The 27,981-nt window shown below is 39.3% G+C and overlaps 1 protein-coding gene across 7 annotated transcripts in view; it reads left to right on the top strand.

Annotated features, from left to right (window-relative positions):
* Positions 1–27,981, top strand: part of NOVA1 (NOVA alternative splicing regulator 1) — a 229,776-nt gene that overhangs the window by 97,594 nt on the left and 104,201 nt on the right. The window lies entirely within an intron of this gene.

Genomic DNA, 27,981 nt, shown 5'->3' with positions numbered 1-27,981 from the left:
TGTCAGTGTCAATATTACACTTTTTTTTAGGTTGTCCTTCAGTAAGTCCTTATATCACTTCCATTGTCTGCCCACGTTACGGTACCCTTCTTTCAGCTGAGAGAACAGGACCTGTTTTGGGAGGCGATGGTCTGGCATCTGGACAATGTGACCAGTCCAGCGGAATTGCTGATGGATGATCATTGCCTCGATACTGATGGTCTTTGCCTCTTCCAGGACACTAATATTGGTGCACCTGTCTTCCCATTTGATCTTCAGAATCTTACGAAGGCAGCATTGATGGTGCCTCTCAAGGACTTTCAAGTGGTGTCTGTAGGTTGTCCAAGTTTCAGACCCATACAATAGTGTTGGGAGAATAATGGCTTGATAAACAACCCTGTGCTGAAAATGAGAAAAAGCTACACTGGCACAGCTCAGGCGATGTTGAATTTCTGCATCAATATCTGCCTTGGATGAAAGATGACTTCCAAAATAGAGGACATTCTCCAGTGCCACTCCATTGATTTTGATAGATGGGGCATGTGATACCTCATTTGGAGAGGGCTGATAGAGCACTTTAGTCTTCTTGATATTAAGAGTGAGTCCAAGACATGTGTAAGCATTGGCAAACACATTCAAGATAGTTTGAAGATCTTTCTCAGAGTGGGCAAAGATTGTGGTGTTATCAGCATACTGAAGTTCCACAACAGATGTTGTGGAGATCTTGCTCTTGGCTTTCAGCCTGCTAAGCTTGAACAACTTTCCGTCCATTCTGTAGTGGTAGAGAGGCTTGCATGTCTCAATGACCCCGGTTTAACCCAATAATATACTTAGCTTATGAATATATGCACACTTTATTTCTACGATTGCCACCTATGTCTGCTCCTATGTTCTATACACCCTGTTGCGTCTTGTCTGTGTCGATTGTGAGCCCATTGGGGCAGGGACTGTCTTCCAGTTTGTTTGCACAGTGTCCAACACCATGAACCGCAGTCCTGAGTGGGGTCTGTGGATGCTACTGTACTACAAATAATAGTTATTAAAATGCTTCCCCACCCCCACTTTTTTCAATAACCTCAATTATAATGTGGTTGAATTTAGCACTAAAATGTAAGGGTAAAGTAATGACTTTATTTAAATCCTCCCCCCCCAACGCCCCGCCCATTGATTTCTATGCCATTGACTTTTTTCTTATATTATCTCAAGATACTGCGATTGTGGATCAATAGGTAGAAAACAGGTTATTTTGCTGCCAAGAAAATTTAGCAGTATATCTTTAACTTCATTGATTTGTTACTGACCTATATTTAGAAGTGCTCAGCACTTGTGAAAATTAGGCCATATAGGCTTGATTTTAGGCCGTATTATGCCTCCACCACCCTGATGGATTTCAACTGGAGGTATGTTTGCTCAAACTTGTGAAAATCAGGCCTTTGCTCTTAAATTGTTGTTTTACTAATGAAAGTTAATTTACATTTCTGAGTGTTAATTCATATTGAGGATGGAGGTATTTTTACGTTACATCAAAATATATTTCTTCAACAAATATATTAGCAGAATATGCTTCCAGCTAAGACTTAGGTTTCCCCCATTAGTTTTGGTATGCATTTTGTATACATGCCATATTAAATTTTAGCAGTATTTTTCTTCTTCATCTTTGTGTGAATTGTTATCTATAATATATTTGGGGATTATTTTTAGGTATGCAGACAACATATTTTTGTATAGCATGAAAAGAAATAATTTAAAGTACACAGACATCCTTTTTTGTGCTATGCATCTTATAATAGCTAGTTTATGCTGATTTAATTTCTTCCTTGAGAATACTTTCAAGGACATCTTTGATTAGATTGATCAAACTTAATGAATATGTATATGTATTGGACTAAATTGTAGGTCTCATTTTAAAAATAAACTCCCCTGTGTGTATGATATTATACTAGGTTACAATGAAAGAATGGGGCCAATCTTAAGGTAGGATTCCAGGAGATTTAAGTTAACTTTGTTAATACAGTTGTAAATGTGAAACCTTTGCAGTTTTAGACTTGAACCACCAATTCTGAAAATATTTGTATTGGTGACCGATATTACCGAATTATAATGAATGAACATTACTTTTTGAAGAGTTGTATCTATTTTCCTTTTCCTGTTAACTCCAATTATTTGATACTTATTTAAACAGGAATTGTTAAACTCAAAAACTTGGTTTTAAGGTCAAAACCAGCTTTATTTAAAGATGAAGAAGTTACCCCATAACTTGAACAAGGCATGTTCATACAAGTGAAGAGGACTAGTAGTTACATATTTGGATGCAATTTTATATTTTCTCTAAGTGAGATCCTAATGTAAATATCATAGAAGGCTCATTCTAATTTTGAAGAGGATTTTGGTCAACTTCTCTGGCAGGCACAATATAAACAACATGATAGGTTTTTGATCATACTTAAATAATGAAGAAATTGCTAGATTCAGATCTGTTTATCAAAATGAGCCCTTGTTCCTTTCCATCTCCTATTGTTCAGCTTACTTCAAAGTATATGTTTACTTAAAATTACTGATGGAATACTACTCTGAAAAATGACACTGTAAAATGGCTTCATACGGGAGTTCCATATTTGCAGCCTTTTAAATGTGCTCAGTTTACAGATAAGAAAAAAAAATTGTTTCCAACAACCATCCCTGCTAATTAATCTCTGCAAAATATCAGTCTGGGTTTTTATAACTACTACTAATAAGGTCCCATTGGGAATTTATTTGCAGCTGTGCAATCCCATAGTCTTCACATTATGCTTTGAGTGATACTTGTAGGGCATTTTGATTTTTAAAAAAATTAGAAAGAGAAAATTAGTATGGCACACATTAAATGAATTAAACTGGCTAACTAATAGGTCTCAAAATGTAATTGTAAGCAGGGAATAGTCATCAAGCAGGTGTGGTTCCACTGGGGTCCTGCAGGGATCGGTTCTTGGCCCTACGCTATTTAACATTTTTTATCAGTGACTTAGAGGAACACACAAACTCATCACTGATGAAGCTTGCGTATGACACACAAATTGGGAAAGTAGTAAATAATGAAAAGGACAGGCCACTGATACAAAGTGATCTATCTCTATTGGTAAACTTGGCTCAAGCAAACAATATGCGCTTTCATATGGCTAAATGTAAATTTATACATGTAGGAGCCAAAAACATAGGCCATACTTACAGGATGGGAGACTCTATTCTAGTAAGTAGTGACTCTGAAAAAGATTTAGGGGTTATGGTGGATAATCAGCTGAACATGAGCTCCCAGTGTGATGCTGTGTCCAAAAGAGCTAATGTGATTCTTGAGTAGGAGTAGAAAGGTTATTTTACTTCTGTATTTGGCACTTGTGTGGACACCGCTGGAATACTATCTCTAGTTCTGGTGTCCACAGTTCAAGAAGATGTTGATAGATTTGAGTGTGTTCAGAGAAGAGCCACTACAATGACTTAAAGATTAGAAAATGTGCCTCATAGTGATAGACTCAAAGAGCTCAATCTATGTAACTTAATAAAAAGAAAGTTATGGGTGACTTGATCACAGTCTGTAAGTATCTACATGGGGAACAAATAATTAATAGTAGGCTCCTCAATCGAGCAGAGAAAGGTATAACTCAGTCCAATGGCTGGAAGTTGAAGCTGGACAAATATAGCTGGCTGGAAATAAGGCATACATTTTTTAATTGTGAGAGTAATTAACAGTGGGAACAATTTATGAAGGGTCATGGTGAATTCTCTATCGCTGACCGTTCTTCTGTGTGTACACTGCATGAGGGCACGCATGCATCCGAGTCCAGAAATTATTCAAAGCAGTGTTCATTGACGTATGTGTGCAGTAGCTTCCCTTGTGCTCCTAACTAAGGGTATAAGAGGCAGTGCAGGTTGATGTCTCTCTGTTTCCTTCTTACCACTGCATGGCCTCAGTCAGAATTGTGTCCTCCTTTGCTCCATGCAGAACCTGTAAAGTAAAATATTTGTAAATAGTTTTTAAATCTTAGCTTGGTAGTTATAGTTAGTGTATATAATACAGAAAGAATAGTTACTCTCCCAGTACACGCACTCCCCTCTAAATCAGGGAAATCGTCCCTGGTCCGGGATTATGCACAGAATCCTGGGGTTTAAGAAGTGTCTCCTGTCCTTGCTCCTTCTCCATCAGAGATGAGCATCAATGGTGTCTTTACTGTCCGGGTGAGGCACATATCTCCGCAAAGTGCAGTTATTTGCCAGTCCTCCTACCCAGAGCTCGAGAGGCCCAAGAGCTCTGATTGGAAAAAAAAAAACCTGATGGAGGAAGCTGAGGCCCTGCTCTGACCTGTGCCCTGGAGACAGCCCTTCCCCCACCCCGTACATCAGCCTCTGCTAACCAGCAGTGCCCCTCCAAGCACGTGCCTTGGTGCGGAACCTCTAATGGTAAAGCCCAAGGACTCTTCCCACAGGGCTCCACAGGGGAGAAAGAGATACTCTCTTGGCTGTAAGGGCAGATCCCTGCAGAGGACTGCCAAGAAGAAACATATGTCCTACCCCCTCCTTCCTGCGAGCTCGCCCAGAGATCGTGTACAGAACCCATGGAACCAGCACTGCTGAAAACCCCCAGACTGGAAGGCAAGACACATAAATAGAGGGGTCGAATGATTCTGATAGTGACTGCGTATGGAAGTGGAAAGATGGACATTTGCCAGCCCCATCAATAAGTACAATTCCAGGTTCATTGTCGGTACTGCCTCGTTTACCCAGAGACTGTTCAGCTGCGACAAATGAGCCTGGTCCTTCAGGTGTTTTTGCTGGAATTCCCTGGACTCTGGGCAATACGGAGACCTTTGTAACACCTAAATATATATTCCTCCCCTCCTTGCATTCTCCACTCCTTTCTGGCCCTGTCCTCCTGAGGAATGTCCTTTCTTCAGAGGTGGAATAATTACCGATGTCTCAGGAGCAGTTCCATTTCCAGCCATTGGCAAGAGTACCTCAGCAACCATGGCAACAGAACCATCAGCGGAGACTGCTGTACTTGTATCTCCTTGGAGGCACAGGCGCCCCAGCAGATAATCAAGAGGGTATGCTTACCAGCTCTCTGTATGTGATCCCTCCCCACAGACAGGGACTGTTTGTACCAATTCCCTTGGGGCTACAGTGACTGATGAATCCCTCCTTCTAGCCATATTGGGGCCATTGGGCCCCCTCTGATAGATTCCTGGACTCTTCTCAGGAGTCATGCCGCTCCTGCCCTTGTCGTCAGCTGGAGCTGTCAGTGTACAAATAGGAAAATCTGGAACCGGTTCCAACGTGGGCTTCCTCATAATCTTCAAACAATGCTGTTACTAATTCATTGCCTTCTCTATCAGATGACTACAGTCAGCACCAGGAGCTGTTATAAAGGGTCACTATCGATCAACAGATCCCATTAGTGGAGATCCAGGACCCTTAACTCTCTGGTGTATTTCCATGTAGATATTCGTTCATCTCCTAGGAAGTTTGTGCACTTCATGGTTGGCCAAGAGCACTACCAGTTTCGTGTCCTCCCCTTTGGACTTGCTGTGGCACCCAGGGTATTCACAAAAGTTTTCACAGTAGTAGCAGCCGAGATGCAACACCAAGGCTATAGGGTGTTTCCATATCTGGATGACTGGCTCCCATTAAACCGATCTTGCCAGGAAGTCGTATCAGCAAGAGGCAGTCTTTGGCACCTTCTTGCTACTGTAGGTGTTTGCATAAACGCAAAAAGTCCATTTTGTCAGCCACAAGGACAATAACTTTTGTAGGAGCACAGCTGGACTAAGTCTCTGCAAGAGCCTTTCTTGCTGCACAGATTTTAGGTGATGTGCAACTTGATCTCTCACATCACCTGCAAACCGTCAACTACAGTGTGCCAGCATCTCTCTCTATTAGGCCACGTGGCCTCATGCACCTATGTGATGCTGTTCACCAGACTTCACTTGTGGTGCCTCCAGGTGTGGCTCCACTCCACCTACCAACCAAACAGGGAATGTGTCAATTCCACTGTGACTGTTCCCACCAGAGTTCTCACCTCCCTTGCTAGGTGGTCTCACCCAAACAGTCGTGGTGGGACTCCTTTCAGCCCTCCCATACCAAGAGACACCATCTTGGCAAACACCTCCCTTACAAGGTGGGGCACTCGCTTGTGGTACCACACTGCTCCGGTTACCTGGAACCCATGAAAAGCCAAGGTGCATATAAACTTGCTGGAATTGAAAATGATCTGTCTTGCATGCAAGGCTCCATGTATAAATAATGCCAGGCAATATCACTACGGTGATGTATATAAACAAATAGGGAGGAGCAAGATCCTGTCCCCTCTGCTTAAAAGCAGTCAAACTTTGGAACTGGTATAACAGAAACCATGTTGTGATGCAGGCCACATACCTCACCATTGTCCACAACTCCCTTGTACAAGTTGAGCAGAAGTTTATCTGTAGACCATGAATGGGAGATCCATGACACGTTTCTAACCAACATTCACACAGTGGGGAACTCCGCTATGGGACCACTTTGCATTCCAGACAAATAGCTTTGCACGTATTGCTATAGGTTGCGATTGCTAGGGCAATGCTTTCCTGCTCCCTTTGCTGGAGAGCCTCCAGAAAGGCCTTTTCTCTCATCCCCCTTCCTTAAGTTCTATGGAAGATTGGTTGCAACAGAGCCACCATCATCCGTCTAGCACCCTACTGGCCCAGACTATTCTGGTTCACGGAACTCCTAAGCACATCTATACACCCACCTATCAGGATCATCACCCATTTCAGGATCTCCTAACTCAACACAGAGGGAAGATCAAGTACCTCAACCGGGGCTCACTCCACCTCACGGTCTGGTACTTGCGTGGGCATTGGAAATAAAATGTTCGTGCTTCTCGCCTGTTCAGGAAATCCTTAACGAAAGTAGGAGGGATTCTACTAGAGGCTGCTACCTGGCTAAATGGTGGCACTTTTTGGCATGGGCACATCACTGCTAATATATGCTAGATGCTGTAGGTATTTCAGTTAGCCTAGGTTATCTCCTCTCCCTAAAAACTTGGTTTGGCCCTTATTTTGCTGCAAGTACACTTCCCTATGGTAGAGCGATGTTCTATCTTTACACACCGAACTACTGTGAGATTTATGAAGGGCTTGATCAGGAATTTCACACCAGTCATTACACCTATGCCTCAATGGGACCTCAGTCTTGTCCTGTCAGCACTCATAGGTTCACCCTTTGAACCTGTAGCAACGTGCTATGACCCACCTGTGCATGAAGGTGGCATTCTTAGTGGCCATCACTTTTTCCAGCAGGGTCAGTAAGCTAGGGGTCCTGATGGCAGACTCTCTTCCTGAAATGACATACTACTTCAAGTGACTGGAGACTTCACTCTCTTGACATCAGGCATACCCTGGCATTATACCCACAAAGAACCAACTCATTAGAAGACTTTTTGTTGCCACAGCAGAAAGATCGCAGAAAGTTAGGCAAGTCATGTGCTCACAGAGGATTTCTAAGTGGGCTTTGGGATGCATCTTAGAATGCTACAAAATAGAAAAACTTCCCGCTTCTGGGGGTATTACAGCTTATTCCACACAAACACAAGCTGCTTCCACCGCATTCTTGTCCTAAGTTGCTGCTCAGCAGCCTATTAAGTACTGTGCAGGCGCTCAGGACTGTGGTGGGGGGAGATGTCTCTCCCCCAGCCCCAGACCTGCCACGGCAGAAAGAGGCACCTCTCCCCACTGGCCCAGCCCAGCCATGGACCTGCTGCAGCTGGGGGAGAGGCGCCTATCCCTCAGCCCCAGCCTCAGAGCTGCCGCAGCAGGGAAAGGCACCTCTGCCCCCCAGCCCAGGTGCTGCTGCGGGGAGAGAGAGCTGGAGGTAATCCTCTCTCCCTGACGTAGCCCCAGGAGAGCCTGCACCCCAAACCCCTCATTCCCAGCCCCACCCCAGAGCCTGCACCCCCAGCCAGAAGCCTCACCCCCCCACTCCAACCCTCTGTCCCAGCCCTGAGCCCCTCATCACTGGCCCCACCCTAAACCTGCACCCCCAGTCGGAGCCCACACCTCAACCCTCTGTCCCAGCCCTGGGCCCCCTCCGACACTCCGAACCCCTCGGCCACACACCCGCCACATGAATTTTGTTATGTGCACCAATATGGAGGTGGTGGGTCCATATTGGTGCACATAACAAAATTCATTCTGCACGTGTGTGGGGAAAAATTAGAGGGCACACTGTCCTTGTCAGACTTTTTTTTCTACAGAACTTTTGCAGAGTAGCAACTTTGAGTTCCACACATTCACCATATACTATGCTCTAATTCAAGCTGCAACTGCATAGGGATGGCAGAGCTACAAGCATCTCTGCTACCGGTTTCCTTGCACCCTCCTCTTCTTTGAACACTGCGTGCCAGTCACCCACATGTGGAATACACATAGGGACAATCACTCGAAGAAGAAATAGAAGTTACTGTAACTGGAGGTTCTTGGAGAAGTGTGATCCCTATCTGAATTCCCTTGCCTGCCCTGCTTCCACTCTGTCCCTCCTCTCTGTCAGACTGTGGTAAGAAGAGGACCTGGAGAGGTATGACTCTCACTGCCTCTTATATCCTCAGTCAAGATCATGAGGAATGCTACTGTGCGTGTGCAGGTCAACAAACACTGTTTGAAGAATTTTTGGACTTGGGCACATGGCACACATGCATACCCATGTATGGAATACAGATAGGGATCACATATCTCCAAGAACCTCCAGTTACAGTAAGTAATCTGAATTTTTGAGATCATGATTGGATGTCTTTGTAAAAGGTATTATTTAGGGATTATATTGGAGGTTCTATGACCTGTGTTATTCATGAGATCAGACTTAATGATCACAATGGTCCCTTCTGGCCTTTTAATCTATATATCTCTGTATATAATATATATTTGTGCAGCCACATTGTTTTCAGGAGAGTTGCACAGGTTTAACTGGATGCAGTATACTAAACAACTCTCCTGATGATGTGCATCCAGAAATGAAACCCAGCTCACATTCTCTTTGCTGTTTTGGTTCTGCAGTGCTCACACAAACAATAAAAACTTATTTTAATTAAATAATCAGTCTGGTATGACTCAGAATACAAGCAGAAAACAGATGATTTATTGTGTAATAAGATGCCTTTTTTAAATTCACACTTCAGATATGTTTCCAATAGACATCACAACTTGGAACACAAGTTTGTTTTGAAAGCATTACGTATTTTGGAATGAGTAATTTATAAAAATGATAAACAACAAATAGTTAGTCATGATGAGTAGTGAGTAACTTTGAAAATGTTGTACTAGTAGTCCCATCTAGTTGAGATGTAAATAATGGTTTTAGGAAATATTTTGTAAACTTGTTTTAAAATGGCATTTTATTTTTAAACTTTTATAAATCTGGTCTCTCATTATGGAAGCTAGTTATAATTTTAATTTAAAATACTGCAAAAATCTTCTGTAAGCTAGATAATGAGAATGTATTTCACCCAGCTATTAGTGAATTGAGATCTCAGAAGTGAGGACTTTGAAAAAACAAAAAACAGCTGTTTGCTTACTTTTCTGCCCAAAGCTAAGTAACAAAGTTTACAAACAAATAGCAAAAGATAGTGTTGTATAGATAAAATTTGTTCTGCTATGTTTGATACCAGTAGAAATGTTTGTTGTGGTATATTTTTATTAATTCTTTCTTGTAGCTGAGGTAATGAACATACCAGGGATTTAGAAAGAATGGAGCAACAGGACCTAAAGAGACTTCTTATTTTTACATCAGGAGAAGAGAATTGGCAAAGCAATTTGTTGACTATGGGAAAATACTGTTGTAGGATTTGGCCACATCTGGTTTATTGTTTTCAGCTGAAGATTTCAACCCAAAATAAACTGGCTTATAATAAATGTAAAATAATTGGTAATGTAAAACAGACAGATGTTTTTTTTCATTATGTAACACTGGACAGATGTAAGGGAGTGAAGCCTTTAACGAAATAACCATGATCTGTCAGATATTGAAAGTGTTTCTCCGAAATCTTGCATCTGCTAACTTTCTAGAAAATGTTATATATTATTCAAAACATATATGTTAACTGGAAATTCCTCTTAAGAAATGCTGTCTTCTGTTGTATAAATGTAAATTTTGAACAATTTTGGTTGAGCTGGAAATTTAAATGGTGCTATAAAGGGCATATATCATAACACAAATTGTACGTTAGATAGTGAAAGATTCCCCCTCCACATCTTCTGTACTTTGGAGTAGAAATATTTGGATGTACAGTAGTAACAAAAGTTTATATTTTCCTCAAATAAAAGACAAATTTTGTCACAAAATAAAGCTGTGCAAAGGGACGGTTGATATCCATATTTAATTAATTTATATTGGTGTCAGTGTCCTAGGTATTACATCTAAAATTGGTGAATCATAGTTAATCATTTGTGTAAATTATCTTATCAAAATTTATGGGCTGCATTTGAATGTACATCTAAAGTTTGTAACCATCTTTCAAAAATATTTTGAATACATATGCTTTTGTTTAACTTCTGTATTCAGTTGACTGAGTTCCTAATTAACTTAAACTAGATATACTCCTTTGTTCATGTTTAACTTTCAATCGATAAAATATTTTAGTGATTTGTAGACCTTATAAACATGGGTCCCTCAACTTGCCCACCCGCCTCCACTTTGTTATTCACTGTTTTGATTGCTTTGTACTGCCTAAATCTTTGTATTGATATGTTCAGCCGATTTACGTTTTAGTATGTGAAAAGTTAAATATAACTTCCTAGAGGGGTATGAATGCTTCACACTGGACAACTTACTTTCCAGATACAAAAGCAAATTTAAAGAATAGGAGCTTTCCTGTTCAATTGTAGCAGGAACAATTCTCTCAGGTCCTTTTAAAAATAATGGAGTGAATGCAAAAATAAAAAAACAATTAAGGTCTTAATTTCTTGGACCTTTCTGCTTGAAAATGAATTGAGAGAAATGCTTCCTATCCCGGTCACCTTTTCACAAGGGGACTGTGCTAGTTAATGAAGTTTGGCGTTTATGGTAATTATACAGCCCACAATTAATATTGAATATATACAATTGTGTTTCTAAGAAATATTCTATGACAATCTCCAAAATGTTGACAATATTTTAATAATTAATGACTCAGGCAAATGATCACTTCTGGGTTTAGCCCCATATCAGGAAAACATACTTATTCACAAACACACTTAAGCACATGCTTAACTTGAGAAGTTTTCCATGTGCTGAAGTGCTTTGCTGAGTAAGAATGGACTTAAAACATAATTATGCCCTTTTCTGAATAGGGGCTGCAGTTATTACTATCGTGGGTATTCCTGTTGTTTTTCCCAGTTTTTCAACTTTATAAATGCACAATTATACACCCAATTTTTTAAGTGCAGAAGGGAAATACAAGCATAAATGGAGTTAGGCAGAAAACACTATTTCTGGAAGTGTTTGTAAATCGGGCTTTTACTCATCAAAGCCAGCATATTCCTTGAATTCAGCACAGTGATATTAAATGACACAAATAGAAGCTACTTTACGTTTTCCAGAAAACTGGGCCAGTCCCATTGAACTTGCTCTTGTTTTTTTTCTTTCTTGAAAGCATCCCTGCTTTCTAAAGTACTAGTGCTACAATAGATCATCTGTTTCAGTTGACACAAACAGACTTGAACATCTTCATATGATAATATACTCCATATATGTGATTACTCCATGTATAGGTTAATCTAGAAGTCTGTTTACAATTCCACTTTTTCTTATAGCAGCACATTGTGTTGAATAGTGATTTATGCAGCAGTGTTATGAAATCTTTCAATAACGTTGTTTTACTGTTGTAATTCTTCAAATGTGCACCACAGAGTGAAAGTATAAAGAATGCATATTATTTATGTGCATTGTAAAAGATTAATACCATCTCTGGCATGTGCTATCAAGCATTCTTTGCTGGCCGAAGTAGTGATTGAGTCTGTACTGCTTCCGCCAGCTTTGATATTCAGTTACAAGCATATTTCCAAATCCTGTTTTGGTCTTTACTGGATGACATTATTGGCTTCATTGTGCACTCTAAAGCAGCTGTACCACCCAGGAGTCTTACGTTGCCACTCCAAGCCACAGTCACCTCTTCTGTTCACCTAGCGAGATGCAGTTTTTCAGTTAGAATAAGACCTCCATGTGCGGTTCCTAAGCACTTGCAGGAAACTGAACTCCAAGTTGTGAGGAAAGTACAGAAAAGATATGCCCAGATGATGAGATAAGGACTCTTGCTGACCTTTTGCCTGGAACATCCTCCTTCACTCTGTGTGCCATGCAGCTTTACTTTCTTCCTTCAGATGTCTTCTCCAATCTTTCTTTTTTAGGTTTCAGAATGGTAGCCGTGTTCATCTGTAGCAGCGAAAACAACAAGAAGTCCTTGTGGCACCTCAGAGATTAACAAATTTATTTAAGCATAAGCTTTCATGGGCTAAAACCCACTTCGTACAGTAGGGAGGTATAAATACACAGCATATGAAAAGATGGGAGATGCCTTCCCAAGTGGGGGGGTCAGTGTAAACGAGCCAATTCAATTATTCTCAACAGTTGACAAGAAGGGGTGGAAATCACTTTTGTAGTGCTAATGAGTCCAATGAAAACAAGATGGCCCATTTCAAACAGTTGACAAGAAAGTGTGAGTATCAGCAGGGAGGAATTAATTTTTGTAGTGACCATCCACTCCGTCTTTATTCTGGCCTAATTCCATGGTGTACAGTTTGCAAATTAATTCCAGTTCTGCAGTTTCTTGTTGAAGTCTGTTTCTGAAGTTTTTTTGTTTTAGAATTGCCACTTTTAAGTCTGTTATTGAGCGTCCAGGGAGATTGAAGTGCTCTCCTACCAGTTTTTGAATGTTATAATTCGTGATGTCAGATTTGTATTCATTTATTATTTTGTGTAGATACTGTTCGGTTTGGGCAATGTACATGGCAGAGGGGCATTGCTGGCACATGATGGCATATATCACATTGGTACCACATTTTAGCCCACATTAGCTTATGCCCAAATAAATTTGTTAGTCTCTAAGGTGCCTCAAGGACTCCTCATTGCCTTTTTTTTTTTTTTCTTTTTTAGGTTACTCTTCCGTCACTGAACTCTACTACAAATTTTATGTACAGAATCATTTAAAAACAGAGGCATTATCAATATACATCTAGAGTATTAAGCATACTACAAATTACTACAATAATTATTTATATTGTAGTAGAGCTATGAGGCCCTCCAATTGGTGAACAGGGCATCCCTGTGCTTTGCATAATACAGATGAGTAAAACAAACACAGCCAGACAGGGCTTACAATCTAAGATATCTTTCACTGTTGTGCTTTCCCCTCATAACCACCTCCTCGCTTTTTTTTTTCATTGCTGTGTCTTATCTGATTTGGTTTTGGGGCATGGATTTCTGTTTGTCTGTAAAATGTACTACAGGTCAGTGATAGTGCTTAAATAAATAAATCATCCAATCTTTAGCCTTACAATCACCCCAATAAGAGTTTCTCTTTCTAATAAAACACTGACAAACTATTTTCAAGGAAAGCAGCCATTTTATTCTGCTGTCAGTGACAGTTGCATCCTCACTGAGAATCCTACTGACTACAAACTCCATCAGGAATTTTGACAGACAGTATGGTGGTTGTTTTTTATATAAACATATAATTTGTCATACCAGACAAATAGTCCTTCTAGTCCAGTGTCCTGTCTCAGTACAAGATGCTATAAAGGAATGCGCAAAAACCCCAACAATGCATAGTTATGTCATAACCTGCCTATGAGGGAGTTTTCATTCCTTAATCCCAGCTGATATTTTGAAACATGAGGGTGAATAGCCCATATAATATTTCTGATAGCTCGTCTAAATGCATATATTCTCCTTTTTCTTGGAAATATCTAAACTTTGTTTTTTTTTGAATTCTACTCAATATTGCCTCAATGTTGTCTTCTAGAAGTGAATTTTACAGGTAATTATATTTTATGTAACATAGTATTGCTTTGGTCAATTTAAATTTTCTCCCTTTGATCTCATTCAGTGTTTCTTTCTTTGAAATGGTAAACAGGAATGCCTGATTCACCTCTACCACTAATGATTTTCTAAGCCTCTGCCATGTCACTCTTATTTGCCTCCTATCTAAACTAAATAGTCTCACCTAATATTGAAGTCTTTCCAGGCCTCTACAAATTTCCCTTGCCCTTTTCTAGACCTGTCGTCCTCCTCCTGCTCTATTCTGTTTAAGTTATGACCAGGATTGTGTATAGTATCAAGGTGATAGCATAGTTTTAATTTATATGCTGTCATAATGTTTTCAGTACTATTTTCTATCCTTTTCTTAGTGTATCCAAATAGCTTTTGTCTTTTGACAATGACTACATATTGAGCAAATGATTTCATTGACCTGCCTGCAATGACACCAGCATCCCTTTTCTGAAAGGCAACAGTTAATTTAGAACCCATGAATATGAGTGAGTGATTCAAATTGTTTCTTCCAGTGTGCATAACCTTCCACTTCTCTGCATTGAATTTCATCTGTATTCGTGTTTATCTAGTTGCTTACCTGTGTGTTGATACTTCTGAAACTCTTCAAAGTGCTTTACTTATTTTTTAAGAACACATCGGGAGGCATTTCCTCTAACCACTGTACCCGTTCTAAAGTGCTATGCAAATACTTTGGATGTTATTTCTCTACTCTGGATACGGTTGTGAATAACTGGTTTGGGATTTTTTTTGTTCAGGGGAAAAGAATCATGGTTTTCAGTCATCTTTGTCACTCTGAAGTACTTACATGAACATCATATATTTGTAAATTTTGTTTCTACTAGAAATAGCCTATAATTGCAATATGAATAATAACTTCAGCTATTCTAAAATATGAAAGGTGGTGAAAAAACTGGTGTCTGTCAGGCCTACTAGGAAACAACAAAAAAGTTTCTAGAAATAGTTAGAATCCTAGAAGGGAAGAGGGTTATGTAGAGGCATTGGTGATTGAAGCAGTGAGGGGGTGGAGTGGAGGTAAGGTTAGTGGGTGGAAGCTACAATTAATGGATGTTGAAGAGAGGGGATTGGGTAAAATTGTGAATTGGCTTCCTAGAATATAATCTTCTGGAATGTTGGCAGGGTTTCTAATCTATGTAAAGTTGGCTATAGCTCATCTTATTTTTGAGTCTTCAGTGTTAAATTAACTAGGTAGTTGTTGTTTTAATGCTAATACGTGTAAAAGATGCGGATTGGTATTGTAGATAGAAGATTAATGCTTATTGATTGACAAACATCAGTATATGAATTTAGTTGACTTCACAATGGCTAAGGTTGAAGGAAGTGGTATGAAACATTAATTAAAGGGACTGAAGTAATGAAAAGAGGTAATTATTCTAAAGGAAAATGTATGTCAAGAGTTCTTAAATAGCAAAATAGAAAGGAGTTATTCTCATCTAAAGAAAATGCCCAAAATCTTGAGAGTCCTTAAGATCAAATGTACTATTACATGAAATTATGCAAGTGAAACTTAATTGTGCAAGTGAAACATTTTCAGTATTGTCATCATCATCGAAATGTAGCTGTATTGATAATTGAAGTCCCTGATCCAGACATTCCAGTAGCTCTCAGGGCCGGCTCTAGGTTTTTTTGCCTCCCCAAGCAAAACATTTGCCTCCCCAAGCATGTGCTTGCTTTGCTGGTGCCTAGAGCCGGTCCTGGTAGCTCTTCAACATCAGCCTTATTCATGAGCAGTCTGTCTTTGACACCCAAAACATGAGAATAGTAATCATGATTATGCCCTAAAAACATCCATAAAACAAAATCTTGACCACAATAAGTTGCAACCTTCTTTTATGCTAATATTACCACCATCAGTATAGTACAAAATGAGCATTTAAAGACAGGATGAGCATTTTGTTCAGGTTATACTCCTCCTAACTCATTTATAGATACACATCCTCCAGTAGATGCTGCAAGTGAAGAATACTGAGGAGAATAACAATAATGGATGAACTAGAATAATTGCATTGCTAATGCAATATTCTTGGTCAACCATGAGAAGTGACACAATGGCTGCAATCATCTGGGCAGGGAAAAAGGAACCCACCTATTTAATACTATTGATTTAGCGTCTGAAAAGAAAACCACAGCTTATTGTTTTCAGATGGCTGAAAACGCCATCCAAACATGAATAGAAAAATATGACCGAGATGATCATTTTAACGTGAAATCAGCGGAAACTTCAGACATATGAGTATTCAGCACACTGTTTAAACCTCTATGAGAAAGAAATAATACCCAATGCACTGCTAAAGGACATAATGAAAGTTCAAAAGTTCTTCAGGAAGGAACCACTTTCAGCTTCATAGCTGAATGACTGGAAAAGGAGGATTGCTACCATAGGTTCTGAGTGATAGTTGATAAAACTCTCAGGAAGACCGTCTCTCTATATGGCATTTGGATACAAAAGCATATTCAAATTTGCACTGAGCCTGAGGAAGGGTTTTGATCAAAACATGCAAAAGACTATACAGAGAGAGAAAAGGTTCAAAAGAAATTGATGGAAGTTGCAAAGTGCGACTTAACAAATTACAGGATGATGACACTACTGTCACAATCTGAGGAAAATCTGGCTTCATCTAATTAAGAAATATCTAAATCCACACAAGGTCAGAATTGAAAAATGATTGAATAGCTACTGAATATTTAGCGAACATGATTTATCTAAAATACAAAAATCATAGCTTGAACTGGAATTTGAAGAATTGTGTATTAGGATCCAGGACCAGATACAAAAGGACAGTAGGCCTAACTAGTTAGGGAATGGGAAGCATGATTATTGTATTGTACAGTATTTTGAGCTTTTCGTTATGGATAATGTGTGCCTTTAGAGAAATATATTGGCTTATGAATTGAATCAGATATCTATTTTTCATAGAGGCTTGTGGGATTTATTTGTGGTAGTTATTTTTGGTTTTATTTTTCCTGATTGTGGACAATTACAATAACTTTGTCATGGGATTGTCATGTTCCCCATGTTCAGCCCCTCACAGAGATGGATGAGTTGTTACCACAATAAATCTCCAGTGGAACATTAATTTATTTTAGTCCCTTTCAAAACTAGGTTTGTTGATATTTATTCATTCTGTTTGTGAGCTCACTGAACTCCTTTCATATCCTGAACTTGCCAATAGTGTTTGAGGCTCACCAAAAGGAGATTCAAATGTAGTACTGATGTTGAACCTGGACATCTGTTTTGCTTGGGTGGAACTTCAAGACCAATTACCTTGAAAATCAAATCACCTTGCCATTTGATCCAAATTCTACTGCATTTTTTCCTAATTATTGAGCCTTTTATACTCACTGTTCCAGCCTCTGATGTCCAGATATGGCATGTGACCACTTGTCTGTTTGTGTCAACAATGAATAACAATTTATATAATGTCTTTTTCAAAATGCTTACAAAAATGTTTGTCAGTCTGTTGAACAGAATGAAAACAAGTAGAATATGGTAAGGGTATTATGGAATACTGCCATCTCAGGAAAGGGAAAGAAAGGTAACGAACAGGAATATAATTAATGGTCTTCTAAAAAGCCTTTAATGGAAGGGAGGAAAGGTTTTAAATGCTTTTTAAATGTGAAAAAGATTAAATTAGATTGATTTTAGGTGCTAGGAAGTGAGTTCCATATTACATGGACCTCTACAGCTTGATAACTTAAGATGCAATGGCATTATCAGGTGAGCACACATTCCTAAGAACAAGGCTCAAGCACCTGGTAGTGAATATACTCAGATTCAACAGTACTAATGACTTTAAAATCCAGTTGTTCCAATTTAAAGTCAGTCCACCTCTTTTTGGACAGCTCACCTGAGTGCTCAGGGCAGGCATAATGTGATCATGGTAGTTCTAACAAGTAAGTGACTTTGTTTCTTCATTCTGAAATAAGCTACAAGTGACAGTGCTGCCCTACTAAAAGTTCATCAAAGAGAAGTAGCAGAAATGGGATGAAATGTAATAGTGCAAAGTGCAGGGTAATGCATTTAGGGACTAACAACAAGACATTTTGTTAAAAGCTGGGTACTTCTCAGGTGGAAGAAATGGAGGAGGGGAAAGACCTGAGTGTATTGGTTGATCACATGGTAACTATGTGCCATCAATGTGATGCAGCCATGAAAAAGATTAATGTAGTCCTAAGATGAATCAGGTGAGGTATCTTCAGTAGAGACAGGGAAGTGTTAGCACCATTACACAAGGCAGTGGTGAGACCTCATCTGGAATACTGTATGCAATGCTGGTCTCCCACATTTAAGAAAGATTAAATTCAAACTGGAACAGGTGCAAAGAAGGGCTACTAGGGTGATCCGAGGAATGGAAAACCTACTGTATGAAAGGAGATTCAAAGAGCTTGGCTTATTTAGCCTAACCAAAAGAAGGCTGAGGGGAGATATGATTGTGCGTGCGCGCTCGTGCTCTCTCTCTCTCTCTCTCTCTCTCTCTCTCTAAATACATCAGAGGAATAAATAGCAGGGAGGGAGACGAATTATTTAAATTAAGCACCAATATGGACATAAGAACAAATGGATAGAAACTGGCCATCAATAAGTTTAGGCTTGAAATTAGGTGAAAGTTTCTAACCATCAAAGAACTGAAGTTCTGGAACAGCCTTCCAAGGGTAGCAGAGGGGCAAAAAACCGAACTGGCTTTAAGACTGAGCTTGATAAGTTTATGGAGGGAATGGTATGATGGGATTACCTACAATGGCATGTGGCCCATCTGCGACTGCCAGTAGCAAAAAATCCTCAGTGGCCGAGACGGGACATGAGGTGGGGAGGGCTTTGAGTTACCTGGGAAAGAATGATCTGTAGTATTTGCCTGATGGGTCTTGCCCACATACTCAGGGACTAACTGATTGCCATATTTGGGGTGGGAAGGAATTTTCCCTGAGGTCAGATTAGCAGCGACCCTGGGGCTTTTTTGCCTTCCTCTACAGAATGGGGCATTGGTCACTTGCAGGTTTAAACGTGTGTAAATGGTGAACTCTCTGTAACTTGAAGTCTTTGAACCATGATTTGAGGGGTTCAGTAACTCAGCCAGAGGTTGGGGTCTATTACTGGAGTGGGTGGATGAGGTTCTGTGGCCTGCAATGTGCAGGAGATCAGACTAGACCTAGATGATCACAATGGTCCCTTCTGATCTTAAAGTCTGTGCATCTATAATAGTCAGCTTCTGGTCATGTTGGCATGTGTTGATTTTCAGGGTCATCATTTGATAAAAGCATGTCCACAGCTGAAATAAACACACTTCTTACATTGCTTTTGAAGGAAAGGTCATGGACAAAAATGATACCAAGAATCTTGATATGCCTGTAGGCAACTAATGAGCAAATCCTCTTTTGCAACTGGAATCACAAAGGAGGAGCAAGCCTCTTTATGAACACAGTCTCTATCTAGTAGCAATACTTCTGTTCTCCTAGTGATGAGGATAACACAGTTTGGATGGAGATATACCTGGAAATATCATTCACGTGTTTCATGGACTGTGCTCCTTACCGTTTTCACAGGACATGTTGTTGTTTTTTATACACACAGAATGCAAGATTACTTTCTACTCATATTGTTGACAGGTGCATGCCTCATAATTAGGGCTACGTTTTAGTTACAGGTATTTTTATTAAAAGTCACGGACCGGTCACGGGCACTAAACAAAAATTCACAGCCCATGACCTGTCCATGACTTCTACTAAAAATACCCGTGACTAAAACTTGGGAAGGGCTGCTAGGGGCCCCCGCAGGTGCTGAGGGAGGGCAGCCTGGGTGGTGGCGCATGGTCTGGGCCCCCTGTTGGTGCTGGGCAGTGGTTGGCGGGGCCAGGAGGCTCCCTATCTGGCTCTGCACACTGCCTCAACCCAGGGCACTGCCCCCGCAGCACCTGTTGGTTGGGAGGTGGCCAATGGGAGCTGCAGGGGCAGTGCCTGCAGGCAGAGGCAGTACGCAGAGCTGCCTGGCCATGCCTCCGCGTAACAGCTGAGCGAGGTGGATGTCGCCGCTTTCGGGGAGCCCCCCAGGTAAGCGCCTCCCAGAACCTGCCTCACCCCGTCCTGTGCCCCAATCCCCTGCCTCCTCCCACACCCAAACTCTGCTGGCGGGGAAGAGGGAACGGTGGCTCAAGATTGCCCTAGCAGCAGCCAGTGCGCATTCCGTGACCTCCATGACAAACTCGCAGCCTGACTCATAATCCCATTGATCTGTAGTCCTCTCTACATACCCTTCCCTCCGCTCTAGTCCTGCTCTTCTTCAAGATATAATCATCTTCAGCAGACTTTAGGGTCTTTTGAATCTGATTGGAGAGAAATAAAAACATTCAGTTAATCCTGGTGGAGGCATTTAGGAAAGATATTAAATGTAACCTCTAAATTGGGATTGGCCCACCAGATTAATATTTGTAGTTAATGCATACATCCCATCACAGAATCTCCCTTCTCTGCATGTCAGTTTACTCAGTTCCAGCTTCAGCCCTTTCCTGGGCAGGGAGAGAGCCTCAGCTGAAGACTACAATTTAGTCTTCCCTACATTCCTATACTAAACATTTCAGGATTGACACCTGTCAGCCAGCACTGTTAGCTATAGAAGATAGTTTCTCAATGACTTCAGTGGGTTTTGAATCAGAACTAGTGGTGCTGCGTTGTCTGAGCATCATCTCCTGTGTCAGCCATTCTTTTTGTTCTTTCTGTATGAGTGATAGAGAGATTTAGATAATTGTCAGCTTGCAAAAATGAGAATAATTTACTCCTGTTGATCCAAACTATTAGCCAATTTTGGAGGTTTTCCAGGTTGTTGCCATTAGAAGGAAAACTTGATGGAATTTGGTATTTCTTTTATGCACTCCTTTTATTTACAAAGAATGTATGTAAAGTCCAGTTTCTCTGGACCCAGTAGGAATCAAAGAAAAGGAGACATTTTCTTTGTTCATAGTTCCAAGTCACTTTTCATCTCTTAGCTTTGCTCAGGGTTGTGCTACTAATGTGTTTCTGGCTGTATCTTGGCTTCCTTGCTTCTGTGGTATTTCTGCTCACTCTCTCACACACACGAAAGTCAAATCAGTCCCGTCCCTGCATTTATTAGACACCTGGAAAGTCCCTTGCATCACATAGCCTAGCTACTGAGGAGGCTTGAATGCCTTCTAGTCCTTGGATAGTGGTTTTCCATTGTTTCAGATACCACTGAACAAATGAGCATTTAATTGTTCCATCCTTTGGCCTAAGTGAAGAGGGTTTCACTCACAACAATTCATTGAGACGATGTGATTGGCCAACACCCAGCATAAGATTACTTTTCCTAAACACATCTATGCACATTCCCCTGCATCAGTTTCCTCACCACCCTGGAAAGTGCTTTGTGCTTGGGCAGAGCCCTCTGAGGTGCCCAGGATCCTTCTCCTGCGACTTATGACTTCTCTTCTGAATAATTTCAGCTCATCTATATTTCTCTGATGTTGGCTGATCTGCATTTAATTAGGACCCTACTTCTATAAAAGCATGCCCTTTTCTTCACCAGTAGTGCTTCCTAGTCCTACCGCTGTGAGTCTCTTGACTGTATATGTGCTCCTACAAACACCTTGTTCCTTTGTCCTGCTGCTGGTGATTCTCCACTCTCTGCTTCACCAGCCCCCCCACCCCGACAAGTAGTTTCTCCTGTATTCAGTCAATCTCCTTAACATACCAGTTGTTCAGCCCATAGCACCATTGTATTTGGTCTGGGAAAGAGATGCTTACAGAGACATGCAAATGTTAGTTACCATATCCACAGAGATTCCGTGATACGATTTTCATAATAACTACATAATATCAACCAGAATTCATAAATTGATATCTCCATATCCAACCTGTCAGTCCTTGTCCTCAAAGGAAACCTGCACACTTTCAATGAACTTGGAAGCCTTAAATCATAACTTTGCTAAACACTAAAAATCATGGACTCAATAGAGACACTGCTTTTTATGTCTCATTACAATAATCTGTAATTTACTAAACTCTCCTTTGTCCTATGATTATGGAAGAATTAATTGTCGACTTCATCTTGAATGGTCTCTTGCAATATGTGTTAATTCTTTATGCTTAACAATATGTTCCACCTCATATTTAGCTGTGAAAGTCTTAGTACCTTTCCAAGATCTGAAGAAGAGTTCTGTGTAGCTTTAAAACTTGTCTTTTTCACCAACAGAAATAGGTCCAATAAAAGATACTACCTTACTTACCTTCTCTCTCAAGTTGTACACACATGCCTGGAATGATCAAAAAGCCCCCAAACCCTTAAACTTCAAAGTCACTACTACACTTCTTAAATTTTTACTCTTAAGGTTTTCGTTGTATTAGTGGGTTTTAGTTTGTTTGTTACTATTTTTATTAGCAGTAGAAGTTATCTATATTTTACATCTTTTATTGTATTACTATTGCAGTATAATCCCCTCTGATTTGGATTGTTGTGGGAGCTTTGTCTGGGGACAGCAAGAGAGACAAGTACTCAGTTTCACAGTACTCAGCATCCAAATTTTGGTACAGTTCTTCAGCTTTCTAGCAACATGATAAAAATGATTATTGGATGAGTTCAAGTCTGGTGCATGCATCATACACATAAAAATTGCTTCCCTTAAGAAAAAGGTATGATCAAGTCATAGTATAGTTCAGGGGTCCCCGACACGGTGCCCGAGGGTGCAATGGCGCCCGCCGGGTCAGTTGTGTGCGCCTGCAGGACACCGTGCTGCCAAAAGGCAGCCGCCGAGCGCAGCCACCAGAGAACCGGCTGCTGTGAAATGCGGCCAAGAAGCGTTGCCGTTTTTCGGCGGCATTTCAGCAGCGGGGTGTCTGGCGTCCGCCACAGTCTTCTGGGAATAGTAATATGCTATTCCTACAGAAAGGTTGGGGACTACTGGTATAGTTGATAGTCCACTACCATCAGTTTTTGATTATTTGCACTTACTTAAGTTAAGCACTTTCAAAGTTAAGTATCTGGGTTTATTCAATTAAGTTAATTTAATTAGTTTGAAGTTAAAGTTTGGTTGGACATGGAGCAACAGTTCTCTCACAGACAACTGAGCACTTCCAAAGATAATTGAGCCCTAGTCCAGCACTTTCACACTTGGATTCCTTGCCAAAAAACATAAGGTGCTGTATTCCTTTTTCTAGGCTTCCATTGCTTGTCTTTCTTTCTCTCTGCTGCCTTCCTGGCTAGTAAGGAAGAAATTTCTTCCTCTCTGTGGACTCCTTGCTGATCAATATTAGTTATAGCCATACATGTATACTTTGGGGTATAGCTAAAAAACGTTGTTTAAGTATGTGTGAGAGAAACATGTTGGTAGCAATAATGAATAGTTTAGTCCTAATATCTCCCTGGTTAAGCAAAGGAAGTAAGTGACCTAAAGGAACAGGGCGCGTCAGCCTGATTAAAATTTGGGGTTGTTCCACCTATTTTTCCATTACTGTGTCTATACACTAGCATGTTTAGGGATATTAGTCCTTAAACTTTCTCTTTCTGTTACAGAAATTATCATTCTAGTTTGAGCATCAGTTTTACTGAAAAGGGGATAATGCTGAAATTTGCATGCTAGTTGAGTACTATTTGAGAGCTTAGTTATCTGTAGTCACATTTTCTGTATGGATAATTTGCTCTCTTCCACTGACTCATCGAAAAGATTTCTTACAAATCATTAGTGAAAAAATGTTCTTGCCACGCTTTATTGATTGATTGTATTACTGTAGCACCTATGAGTCCCAGTCGTGGGCCAGGAATCCCATTGTATTACCTGTACAAGCACAGAACAAAAAGACACTCCATGCCCCAAAGAGCTGACAAGCTAAGACAGGAGACAACAGATAGATAGACAGATGGGGGAGGACAAGGAAACAATTAGACAATATTGGTCAACATGATAGGCAGCCTAAACATTATCAAGTTTTTTGTAGGCCTCATAGCGAAGTAGAGTTTTAAGGAGGTTTTTACTTCTCCCGTACATTCCCTTCACTGGAAGTCCCAAGCCATCACAACCCATTTTTATGTTTGGCTATGGAACTACACAAGCAAATTGCCTAATATTCTGCTTTTAATTTCATAAAGTTTTAAGAGAGGAAACCCTAAACAGGGATGGGAAAATTGGAGAAGCCTGTCACTGTGTCTTCACTGGGAAAAGAGGTGCATTTTTACATTGAAGTAGCTATCTTGCTGTAAAATCCTAATGAAGACAAGACACTATAGTTTTTACTTTGGTGTAGCTAGTCAGGGTAAACTCCACATAGAGGTGTAGGGTTGATTTTTGAATAGATGCATTGAGGAAAAACTGTTTGAGCCTTTTATGATTTTACATTGAGATAACTATCTTGAGATAATAAACATCTTTTTTTTTTTTTTGCAGTAAATACTTAGCAGTTTTTTTTTTTTTTTTTTCAGTGAGACAGACACTCATCCACTCTGACCTAGAATAAAGTATATACTGGAAGCTAACTCTATAGAACGTCATGAATGAGAAACTATTATTTGCAATTGATTTTCTGGTTTTCTTATAAGCAAACCACAACATAGTGGATGCAATGAGAACAAACAAATATGTAAATAACCCCACTAAAATGACATTAAAAATTAATATTTCTGTAATATACAAAAACATGCATTCTGAAAAAATTAAAAATAAATTCTGGCCTGTGTTGCTCTTAAACTGTAATATTGAATTGGTTTTGAATGAGTAAATTATTCTAAGCACTGTTTGAGATAAACCACTGGAGCTAAATCATGTATATACCATTTTACTTCCTTACCACAGTATTTCACACCTTGTGGCTGAGCTGTGTAGACAGTCTGCAATCTACTGAACTCCGTCATTCAAAACAGACTGACCTCAGCATTCTTGCATGTCTGCTCTTCTGTCTTTTTGGCTACTATGTAGGTTAATGGTTGTTTAAAAGAAAAAATTTCAGCCAAGGGAACATTTCAAGAAAAGCTGTCTCTGAGCACACCTGTATCAGTGGTTGTGTTGATGAAGCCAACTTTTCCTGTACAGTCTTAGAAACTGTACAACAAATACTTATGCTTTAGGAACAGATGAATTAAATTAATTGTAAATAATTATTCTTTAGACCATGGGAACATTACAAAAAAATCTATCTGTGTACAAGTTTGCACAGAGAGTTAAAAATATTTTGTTCAACTTTTATTTCTAAAAATAATTTTGTTACAGAAGCAGGAATGTTAATCAAGTCTTTGATTATCAGACTTAATTCTATATTTTTGTGTTTTGAAGTTAACCAAGTTTAGTCTTATGTCTTGACAGATTCATACTTTCCATTATAAGTGACCTTGTTCTCTGCCAGCAGAACGGCATCTTTTTCAAAGTTTTGCTTAAATTATCAAAAGTAACTATAGGACTTTTGTAGAATCTGTGTAGCGGACTTTTCAGTTAGAATATATTGGTTCTTTTATAAAAGGCAAATGAGTCTCTTTATGTTTACAATAATTTAGTGTACTGTTAAATATTTTACTAAACTATTTAAGGTTTTTTAGATATATTTTTGCAACTTTATGGAATAACAAAACATTTTGGCAGAAAACAGAATCTGTTAAGCTTAGTTTCTGTTTATAAATTAAAACTCTCTAGAGTGTGGCTTGACCTAAGTCTGATTTATTGCTTTACTTGGCTCTGGATCAGGATGGCTGTGGTTTTTCCATTCCCGTTTCCAATAGAGAATTAGTGTGTTTGAATTTCAAGTCCTTGCAGAGCAGATGCTCTCTAACTGGGTACTGAAAGCGTTGTATGGCGGGTTCTGATTATAAAACTAAGCCAGAAGTTTTTAAATATTTTTTTTATTCACATGCAGAATTCAAAGCATGAAATTATCTTGTCTGAAGTGTTTGTCTGAATGACAAGCACATGCATTTTTTGCCATGTTTTAAAAGCAGATCCACAACAAATCTATAATTTAATAGAGATCCTTGATTAGCTGGTGTTTTAATGGATAAATTGTTCTTTTGGCTTAAATTAAACTAGGTTTTGTTATGATATATGGATTAAGGGTATCTACCGTAAAGAAGTCATTTCTATGTGCTTTGGGTAAAATGAGCACCCTGGTGGCATATTCTTCTAATATACATGTTGAATGCTCTTTCCAGTTAATGAGAGAGTTACATACTTGCCTCAAATGTGAAATGTGTGCTAGTGATGAACAGATTTCAGTTTAACTGTATTCATTTTTTCTGTATTTCAAATAAGGCTGTCAAGCGATTAAAAAATTAATCCACATTTTCAAATATATTGATTTCAATTACAACATAGAATACAAAGTATACAGTGCTCACTTTATATTTATTTTTATTGTAAATATTTGAACTGTAAAAATAAAAGAAATAGTAGTGCAATCTCTATCTTGAAAGTTGAACTTAAAAATGTAGAGTTACGTACAACAAATAACTGCATTCATAAATAAAACAATGTAAAATGCTTCAGCCACCATTTCAGAGGACATGCATCTATGCTGATGATGGGTTCTGCTCAATAACGATCCAAAGCAGTGCAGATCAATGCATGTTCATTTTCATCATGTAAGTTAGATTTCACCAGCAGAAGGTTGATTTTCTTTGGTGGTGGTTTGAGTTCTGTAGTTTCTGCATCAGAGTGTTGCTCTTTTAAGACTTCTGAAAGCATGCTCCACACCTCGTCCCTCTCAGATTTCGGAAGGCACTTCCGATTCTTAAACCTTGGGTTGAGTACTGTAGCTATTTTTAGAAATCTCACATTGGTACCACCTTTGTGTTTTGTCAGATTTGCAGTGAAAGTGTTCTTAAAATGAACAACATGTGCTGGGACATCATCCAAGACTGACATAACATGAAATATATGGCAGAATGCAGATAACACAGAGTGGGAGACATACAGTTCTCCCCCAAGGAGTTCAGTCACAGATTTAATTAATGCATTTTTTTTAATGAGCGTCATCAGCATGGAAACATGTTCTCTAGAATGGTGGCCAAAGCATGAAGGGGCATACGAATGTTTAGCCTATCTGGCATGTAAATACCTTGCAGTGCCAACTACAAAAGTGCCATGCAAACACCTGTTTTCACTTTCAGGTGACGTAAATAAGAAGCAGGCAGCATTATCTCCCATAAATGTAAACAAACTTGTTTGTCTTAGTGATTGGCTGAACAAGAAGTAGTACTGAGTGGACTTGTAGCCTCTAAACTTTTACATTGTTTTGTTTTTGAGTGCAGTTATGTAACAAAAAAAATCTACATTTGTAAGTTGTGCTTTCACAATAATGAGATTGCACTATGGTACTTGTATGAGGTGAATTGAAAAATACTATTTCTTTTATCATTTTTACAATGCAAATATTTGTAATAAAAATAATACAAAGTGAGCACTGTACACTTTGTATTCTGTGTTATTATTGAAATCAATATATTTAATACATTTCAATTGTTATTCTATTTAACAGTGTGATTAAAACTGCGATTAATCACGATTAATTTTTTTGAGTTAATGGTGTGAATTAAACTGTGATTAATCGACAGCCCTAATTTCAAATAATGGCTTTTAGTCTATTGCTGCTCTCATAACTGTCTGATTTTTTGAATGGCAATATTGAAAATTTTCACATCACCTAGGTAAACAGTGATTAAGCACAAATATTCTTTTAAAATATTCTTGCTAGGTCTATGTTAAATAGTTATAGGATCACTCCGTATTCTTTGTTCAGTTCTATATTGTACCTATCTATTTAGTATCTTATATTGGAAGATGAATAGTCCTCTCAGTAAACAAAATATATGTATATGCAGCAAGGTTATCCTGGGATACAGACTAAATATATTTTCAGTGACAACACGGTATTTGCTTTAATGTTTTTTCCTTAGGCCTGATTATGTAGGTTGTTGCTAGTATTACACAAATTACTTCACTCAGAATGTATGATGGCATGAAGCTTCAGCATGTTAGC

The sequence above is a fragment of the Chelonia mydas genome, chromosome 6 (assembly GCF_015237465.2).
Source record: "Chelonia mydas isolate rCheMyd1 chromosome 6, rCheMyd1.pri.v2, whole genome shotgun sequence".
In the NCBI taxonomy this organism is placed as follows: Eukaryota; Metazoa; Chordata; order Testudines; family Cheloniidae; genus Chelonia; species Chelonia mydas.
This window is presented reverse-complemented; position numbering and strand designations above follow the sequence as displayed.